We start from the raw sequence: 9841 nt of genomic DNA on the forward strand, positions 1-9841 counted from the left end.
GGTAAAGAGAAAGTTCATACTTCTTACCTTTTAGACAACATAGATCTGAGTCTAGGCTCATCATGCTCCTTCAAGTGGAAGTTAAGATCTAGAACAGAGGTGCAGGGATCTAACGTGAGGTCCAGGGACCCGCAGGAGTCCTGGAGGAAATGTCAGGGGGCATCTCAGTGGGGTCATTTGGGACAGTTTTGAACCCACTATCATATGCAATTTTCATTCATTGGAGGTTAGCACAAGTGTCATTCTGATCATAGGTTTCATTCTGCTCACTGTGGTCTCCCCACCTACTGGGATAAGAATCACATTGAATGGGTGTCCATGATACAACGCAGATCTTGTGGGTCTTTGATATGATCAAGTTGAGGAACCTCTAAACTACCATCACTGACTAGGTCACCTTGACGATCTCTTCCATTATGGTCTGAAAGGCGAACCTAGATCAACACTCCTCTGAAACTGTGAGAAATTACCTGACCTAAGCCATTAGGCAAATAAGCAGAGATGTGAGATATTCTATTTGCATTAAATGTTTCTTTTTGTTTCTTTCCTAGGTCCCGTATTCATATATCGGTGGACAATGCAACATAAACCTGAGAGCTCTGTTGCCATGGCCTTGAGCTTCCTGTGACTCCCTATATTGCTGCTCTGTAAATAGGACAAACAAATATATATATATATATAAATTAACATGTAGTATTATGTAATCATGCCAGAAATACCTCAAATACACACACATAGTAGGCTATATGTGTGTAATATATAAATATGAACTATTTAAACTATGAGTTATAATAGAACACCAGTTTTTATGTACAAAGAATGATGTACAGAGGCAGCTGCCCATCGATCTTAATGGAATGTTCTCACTTAAGAAATAGATACATTTAGGTCTATTAAGAAATAGGTCAATTGATTACTTTATATGTTTGTATGTTTTATCTCCTTGTATTCTAAGTTATGCATATAAATCACAGTATATGTTGTTTATTTTTCATTGTGTATAAAGTGCAATGGTAGTATTTGAATGATGTACATTGTTTTTCTTAGAGAAAATATTTTATTCACATGAAAATAAATAAATAAATAAATGTATTTCAAACATACAAATTATTGTGTGGTTCTCTGTCTTCCAACATGGCTGCCTGTTAACATAGCAACCATTACAATAATTTATTCCTGCCCTCTTGCACTGATTCTTCCTTTCAAGTCTGGTTTGACAAAGGGATAACCACTTTTAATGATCTCTACGACCAAGGGACTTTCATGTCTTTTCCAGACCTCGTAAAGAAATTCGACCTTCCCAAATCCCACCTGTTTCGTTTCTTCCAAATTAGGCACTTCACACAGAACCAGAACCCCAAATTCCCTAGTCGGCCCCCTGAAACCCTTATAGATTCACTAATGGTTCTCAACCCGGCTAATCTCCAACATCTACAACCTGATTAGCTCCGCTACGGATACCCCAGGAACTGGCCCTAAGAACTTGTGGGAGCGGGAGCTGGGAATTGAATTGTCTGATGAGTATTGGAGTTGGGCATTGGACTCTGTCCACTCATCTTCCATCTGTGCGAGACACGGCCTCACACAGTGCAAGATTATACACAAAGTCCACTATACAAACTCGAGACTCTCTCGAATGTACCCCAACATCTCTGACTCATGTAATAGATGCAAACAATCCCCTGCCGATCACACCCACATGTTCTGGTCATGCCCCAGCCTTGCCACATTCTGGTCTGAAATTTTTGAAACTATCGGCACAGCCTACAACCTTACTATCACCCCTGATCCTCTCGTGGCCTTGTTCGGTGTTCCTCTGCAGCCTCTACCCTCCAAAATATCACATCCTGTTCTTGCCTTCTCCACTTTATTGGCCAGGCGACTTATTCTTTTTCAATGGGGGTGGGTTAAGGAACTACTATTATCTATTAATCTTGAAAAGCTCAGATTCTCCCTCAAAGGCCCTATTGGCTCCCGGAATACCTTTGAGAAGACTTGGAGACCCCTTTTAAAGCACATAGAATCCTTGACATCCCTGCCTGGTTGTGATGACTGAGTCCCCCCCCCTCTGTTTTCCCCCTATTTTTATTTATTTATTAAAATGTTTTGTCTTTTCATCTCAGATATATTAGTATCATAGTTTTTATTTTTTTCTGTCACATATTTTTATTTTGTATTTCCGTGTATTATATGTATGTCTTCGTGTGGGGGATGGGGTTAGGGGATAGGAAAGGGAAATGGGGTGGGGGGGGGAAGAAAAAAATGGAAGATGTATAATATATAACTGTCTGCATAATTTTGAAAACTCTTCCAATAAAGAAAGTTATTAAAAAACATAGCAACCATTGTTTTGTACATGGCAATGGAAGAAACAACGGTTACTATGTGCAAAACAATGGTTGCTATGTGTTGATAAATGAGAAATATATCAACAAAAACATAATGATTTGGTGTCTTATTACTGGATCTTGTAAACAAGTCACAGTAGCACAGTAATGTCTTGCTTTTCCACTGTTTTAAATACTCTATCACTGCACAGACATTTTCTTTTGAAAGTGGTTACCAATGGTTACAGGCAGCCATACTGGAACAAAGAGAACAACATTATGTGTAAGGCCTAGCTGATTTGAAGTGTTTAACAGGTGTATGGACACATCTAACAAGTGCTTCACTATAAACACTGGATTTTATTAATCCTGATTAAACAGTCATCTAAATTAATTATTTTAGATGAAAGAAACACTTTGTACAGTACTCACTAATATGAAATATATTGACATGAAATGTAATTGTAATGACAGAGGAAGATACAGGATAGCACTGCAGTGTTAGTGATGTTTAGCATGAACGCACCTCTTCTGCCTGCCTTAAGATGGCGCTCTATGAAAGGGAAAGCCACCTTCACTGCCATTCCAGGGGTGTCAACTCATATGTCCCTCATCAAACATATAATATCAACAGAACATATACATTATGTGCTGTTTATATGGTAATCAACCTGTTAGATGCACCATACCACCTTCACCAAAACCATGTTTTTTCTGGTGGTCATGATGTTGTTTTAATGAACTTGGGTTCATGGGCAAGAGATTATGTTATGAAGAGAAATGTTTTATCAAAGACTGAAGTCGTTTTTATGAACACTGCTGGTACACGGATATGAAGGAGTTGTGGTGAGCTGGTTGAATAACAGAAATAACATATAGAAATAGAAATAACATTGCCGTTCGCAAAGTACTGAGGCCACAAAATACAATCTAATGCTCTCCATCATTATCTCACAGACTCATCGCGTTCTCTATTTCCTCTCATATAGGACCAATAAGGAGAAATAGTGTATACATAGGTTATAGCTTCTAATCACTCACGCAAATCACTCAAAGCTAATGTCCTGAGTCAATAGTAAACAAAAACAACAACAATCTTAAAACGGTGTTAATATTCTTTTATATTTTTAGTGCTTGAGGAGAATAGTGGTACTAGCCTACTGGTGATGAAAGAGAGGAACATGCATTGTTGAAGGAGTTATGGGACTATGAACTACTCTGTTTTCTTATCATCTGTTTTTACTGCTATTTATTTGTGATCCTTGTTGGGTTAGCGTTACGGTTACATGTAATGAGTGTTCGTAAATGGGATCGTGCATATGGCTCGCTGATAACAAACTATCATTACACATGGGCAAAACAGAGTCCATTCTCTTCGGTTCAAATAACAAACTCAGCAAGACCGACGGCTTCTCAGTTACAGTGGGTGACAATATTGTCACAAGGAAAGACGAAATTACCTACCTGGGTTCCATCCTAGAGGCAAATCTTTCCTGTGACAAAATGGCATCCAATGTAATAAAAAAAGTCAACCAACGAACTAGATTCTTGTACCGGATCTCCTCTCTGGTAAACAAGAATACCCTGAGGACTCTGGCAGGAGCACTCATTCAAGGGTACTATGACTATGCGTGCACCTCATGGTACCAAAGCACCTCAAAGGCGCTTAAAACAAAATTACAAACATCACAAAACAAACTGGTCAGACTACTACTTGACCTGAACCCCAGAACCCACCTCACCCCTGCCCACTTTGCCAACCTAGGATGGCTTAGAGTAGACGACAGAGTACAGCAACTTGCAATGGGCCTGGTCTACAAGATACACTATACGACCGGGGTGCCCATGTACATGTCAAAATACTTCCCAAAGGTCAGTGAATACCACAACCACTACACCAGAGGAAGCTCAACAAATCATGTTAAACCCAGATTCGGCTCAAACAAGGGACTAAACACGTTTCGCAATTATGCCACAACAATGTGGAACGCCCTACCCAAAGCTGTAAAGGAATGTGAATCCCTGCCCACATTCAAAACCGCCCTTAAAGAGCACCTACGGGAGGCTGCAATTCGAAACTGGCCACCGTAAATGCCCAAAACCCCCACCACCTCCTAATAGACAGTCTCCTCCCCACCGCATGTATATATTCCCTCCCCGCCGTATGTATATTCCCCTCCCACCCACCCACCCCCTCCTAATGTACAGTCCCCTCCCCATCATATGTATATACTCTGTCAGGATCTAGGGGTAACAGTACTGTATATTTGAATACCGCCTATGTCACAAATGTATCAGTACTAAATACCTATATGTCCCTATGCCATAAATGTCATGTATGTTATGTATGTCATAAATGTCTATATGAATTGAAAATGGGGGACCCTGATGGAAACAAGACAAACGTCTTTCTCAGGTCTGCATCCCCTTAACAATTGTATGTATTGAGCCGTACTGTATTGTACCCATTCTGCAATCTGTTAAATAAAGTTTTCATTCATTCATTCATTCATTCATTCATTCATTCATTCAATCAGTGCTGCTGAATGTCAGCACTCAACAGCACTCAATGATGTCTCCCATCTCTCTCTAAAGCTCATTCAAGAGAATGAAAGGAGATGTAAACAGACAACTGTGACAGCACTAGCAGGGAGATAATCAATAGCATTACACCTACCCCCCCCCCCCCTCCACCTGCATTGACACATTGCAGGATTAATAACAGAACACCTCGATCTTAATTACTATAATGGCATTAATAGAAGTTGTGAATTCTAGTTGGTCTGCTATTCAGGGTCAGCAGAGCAGGTCCAGGGTGAACATTGGTATGAAATCAAACAGATACCTGTAGGCTACTATAGGCTAAGAGAGGCTGCATGGGGCTGAGGTCATTTCAGTGGCATGATGTGATTTATCAAAGTGAGTTGAAAATGTAAGCAGGGACTAGTTTTAGTAGGCATCCCTTGTATACTTGTGCTGTTCAAGTTGGTTGTGAGCAGTACAACTCCTGTTTTTATACATAAACAGATTGTTTTTAGTAATACTGTGTGCATGAGCATTACACTAGAGGTTCCAGTAGTGGGCAGCTTGATTTGCCAGGTCCAAAAACCAACGCTTTAAGGAGATATTTTATTTTTAGAGCATTAACTCTTTGGAATAACCTGCCTCAAAACCTCTGCTGCAAATTTACAGTATAGATTAACTTTTTTAAATAATCTTAAATTGTATTTAACACTGTAAACAAGTATTTATTTTTTTCTGTTTCTGCTTGCATGTAATTTTTGCCATCTTAATTGTTAGTTTCATTATGCATTGTGTGTTGAGTACTGACTTTTAATAATTTTGTTTTGCAATAATAATAGTTTTTGTATGTTTTTTTTTGTGTGGACCCCAGGAAGACTAACTCGTTGCTATGGCACCAGCTAATGGGGATCCGTAATCAAATCAAAATCAAATCAAAATCAAAACCCATGAATATAGCCTATTGAAAGAACTCGGGTATTAAAAACAGTAATACTGCCACTTAGTGGTCAACTTGTTGAGACTATTTTGTGTGAGCCCCCAACACTCACAATTAATATCGTTGGGGGCCAAAAAAGCCTACATTGCATAGGACAGCCTCAAAGTAGTGTCATCCACAAGGAAGCATACTAGGACCGCTACTCTTCCTAATTTATGCAAATGACATGTCGTCAACCTGTGACTGCAACTTGTTCCTGTTTGCGGACGACTCAGCCCTGCTGGTCTCTGACAAGAACAAGTTGCAGGTTGAAAAAACCCTCAGCTCGGAACTAGGCAAAATCTGCATATGGCTCGCTGATAACAAACTATCATTACACATGGGCAAAACAGAGTCCATTCTCTTCGGTTCAAATAACAAACTCAGCAAGACCGACGGCTTCTCAGTTACAGTGGGTGACAATATTGTCACAAGGAAAGACGAAATTACCTACTTGGGTTCCATCCTAGAGGCAAATCTTTCCTGTGACAAAATGGCATCCAATGTAATAAAAAAAGTCAACCAACGAACTAGATTCTTGTACCGGATTTCCTCTCTGGTAAACAAGAATACCCTGAAGACTCTGGCAGGAGCACTCATTCAAGGGTACTACGACTATGCGTGCACCTCATGGTACCAAAGTACCTCAAAGGCGCTTAAAACAAAATTACAAACATCACAAAACAAACTGGTCAGACTACTACTTGACCTGAACCCCAGAACCCACCTCACCCCTGCCCACTTTGACAACCTAGGATTTGGCTATGGTTAGACTAGTGTATTCCTGGCGTTTTTTTATACGTTTTTGACGACGTTTCATGTCCTATCTACACAGAAATGCGTTTTTTGGCGTTTTTTTGTGGATACGGCTGAAACGCAAAATTGTGTTTGCGTTTGGAGATACGCAAAAAAAACGAGTCGACAACAGCGTGTAGTCAGCACGGAGCAGTTGTTGCGAAAACGCCCATGCGCAGTAGATACCATCTGCGTGCCCTTCCGGTGACAACAGTGTGTGTGTTTGGGACAGAGCTCCGTGTCCCAAATAGCTTCAGCTACCATGTGTTGTCAAGTTATTGTTATAAGGACCCCAGTCCAAGCTACAACAGTCTGCATTCCCTTAACAATTGTTTGTATTGAGCCGTATTGTATTGTACCCATATGCAATATGTTAAATAAAGTTTACATCCATTCATTCTGCTAGCATTACCGATTGCATGAGCAGCTGGCTAACGTGAGCTATCAGGATTCAGACCCTGTTAGCTCAGAGTTCCTCTTTCAACTTAACAAGCATTAAACAAAATGGCCCAGTCATCTATTCACCTTTGTTTAATACACACAGCGTTGTCTCTAATGTTATCTAACTACTGATAGCTCGCGATATCATCAATTTTGGTGCTGGCTAAGTAGCGTGAGCTAACGTTAGCTTCTAGCCACAATGCTATATTGTTATAATGGCATACTCCATTGACGTTAGCATGCAGCTAACAATGCTACCAATCGTTTTTTAGACTAAACTATCCGCTCTTGGTGGTCACTTGTGTTGATGTTAGTTTTGTTTCATCAACAAATGACAGGCAGAACACACAGTGAATGTATCCGTTTTGTTTATTGCACTTTTATTAGGCTTTGCTGAAAAAAGAATTGCTGCATTGAGTAAATAGGCAAGATGGTGGCGCGGCATAGGCGCCTGCCTTATTGACATTTTCTTTGCTGGAGCTTCCACCAGGAAGTGTATTGGCACATTCGTTCTGATTGGTTGAAATTGCCTTCATGTTTGCCACCTACTGCCACCTACTGCTTTGGCAGTGTACTACATCAGTGTGCTCGGCTGACAAAAACGAAAAAAAAACGAAAGTGTGACTCAGGCGCACGACGTCGCGGCGATACGCATAAGAAAACAATACGAAGATGATACGAAAGGTGTAACCGCACCCGTTTAGACGGAAACGCTAGCAGGTGAATCCGCAAAAATATTTTTGCTGATGTGCCTTTCGTTTATACGGAAAACGGCGTTTTTACGGGGTGAAACCGCAAAAAAGTGAGACTACCTTCCAGGGTGGAATTCCTAGAAACGCAAAAGCTTTGCGATCTCGTCTAAACTATCAAAACGTATAAATCTGTTAAAACGATGACGAAAGGGTTGTCACGGCTCTGGTCGCGCGTACTGCTTACGTCACAGGTAGCAGGTATGCGCCAGTAGCCGAGACGTAAACAAAGCAAGTATGTCTGACTTATATCAACGGAGATCACCTGAAGGCTACATTGGCAGTACTTTTAACCCTTTCACTGCCACACGACAGAAGGTTAACCCTTACTATCACACAACCGGCTGTCGTGTGGCAGTGAAACGGTTAAATACACAAGAATCTGTCCCGCGGCGTGACTGGACCCTCTGTCTGTGAGTGACTCTGCTTTGGTGCAATCACATTCCCCATCCACAGTCTGCGAATCAGAGGCAGAGTAGGGCGGGTCTTCACAGCACGTCATGTGACATATGCGCCAATCGTGTGACAGTGGGGCTCCGTCGTCCCGAGTCGTTACAGCGTCGTCTGCACGCAGAATTCCATCCCAAAACGCTTGTCTAAACGTAAAATTAAAAGTGAAACCGCAAGATGACTTTTGCGGTTTCTGTTCACAAAACGCTCGTCTAAACGGGGCCTTAGAGTAGACGACAGAGTACAGCAACTTGCAATGGGCCTGGTCTACAAGATACACTATACGACTAAGGTACCCATGTACATGTCAAAATACTTCCCAAAGGTCAGTGAATACCACAACCACTACACCAGAGGAAGCTCAACAAATCATGTTAAACGCAGATTCGGCTCAAACAAGGGACTAAACACGTTTCGCAATTATGCCACATCAATGTGGAACGCCCTACCCAAAGCTGTAAAGGAATGTGAATCCCTACCCACATTCAAAACCGCTCTTAAAGAGCACCTACGGGAGGCTGCAATTCTAAACTGGCCACCATAAATGCCCAAAACCCCCACCACCTCCTAATAGACAGTCTCCTCCCCACCGCATGTATATATTCCCTCCCCGCCGTATGTATATTTCTCTCCCACCCACACCCACCCACCCCCTCCTAATGTACAGTCCCCTTCCCATCATATGTATATACTCTGTCAGGATCTAGGGGTAACAGTACTGTATATTTGAATACCGTTTATGTCACAAATGTATCAGTACTAAATACCTATATGTCCCTATGCCATAAATGTCATGTATGTTGTGTATGTCATAAATGTCTATATGAATTGAAAATGGGGGACCCTGATGGAAACAAGACAAACGTCTTTCTCAGGTCTGCATCCCCTTAACAATTGTGTGTATTGAGCCGTACTGTATTGTACCCATTCTGCAATCTGTTAAATAAAGTTTTCATTCATTCATTCATTCATTCATTCATTCATTCATTCATTCATTCATTCATTCATTCATTCATTCATTCATTCATTCATTCATCCTATATTCCAACAAGACAATAATATTTGGCTGCACCGGCTTCGCCGACCTGTTATGAGCTTTCATGAAGAAACTACGGAAAATTGGCAAGAAATACATGAATAGAGGGTATAAACAAATGATCATGTTGTCTGAGGCTACCCTGTCGAGAAGCATCCATCTGCAGAGCGGCAGAGCCTGCGGCGCTCTCAGGTCCGGCGGTCTGGGGACCGCTCAGCAGCGCCACCCACCCAAATGGCTGAATTGGAGTATTGCACTGTGCGGGCACAGCTGTGAGATCCGCGCGAGGCCAGATATCTTGAATGAATGCGTTTATTTAAACTTTATTAACCGATTGCAGAATGGGTACAGTACAGTACAGCTCAATACACACAATTGTTAACGGGAGGCAGACCAGAGAAAGCCTTTCGTCTTGTTTACATCAGGGTCCCCCATTTTCAATTCATAATGACATTTAATTATGACATACTCAATATACAGATATACAAATCTAATCTAATCATCTAATCTAAACTAATCATGACATTTATGACATACATATATG

The sequence above is a fragment of the Notolepis coatsorum genome (assembly GCF_963971535.1).
Source record: "Notolepis coatsorum genome assembly, chromosome: 6".
NCBI lineage: Eukaryota > Metazoa > Chordata > Actinopteri > Aulopiformes > Paralepididae > Notolepis > Notolepis coatsorum.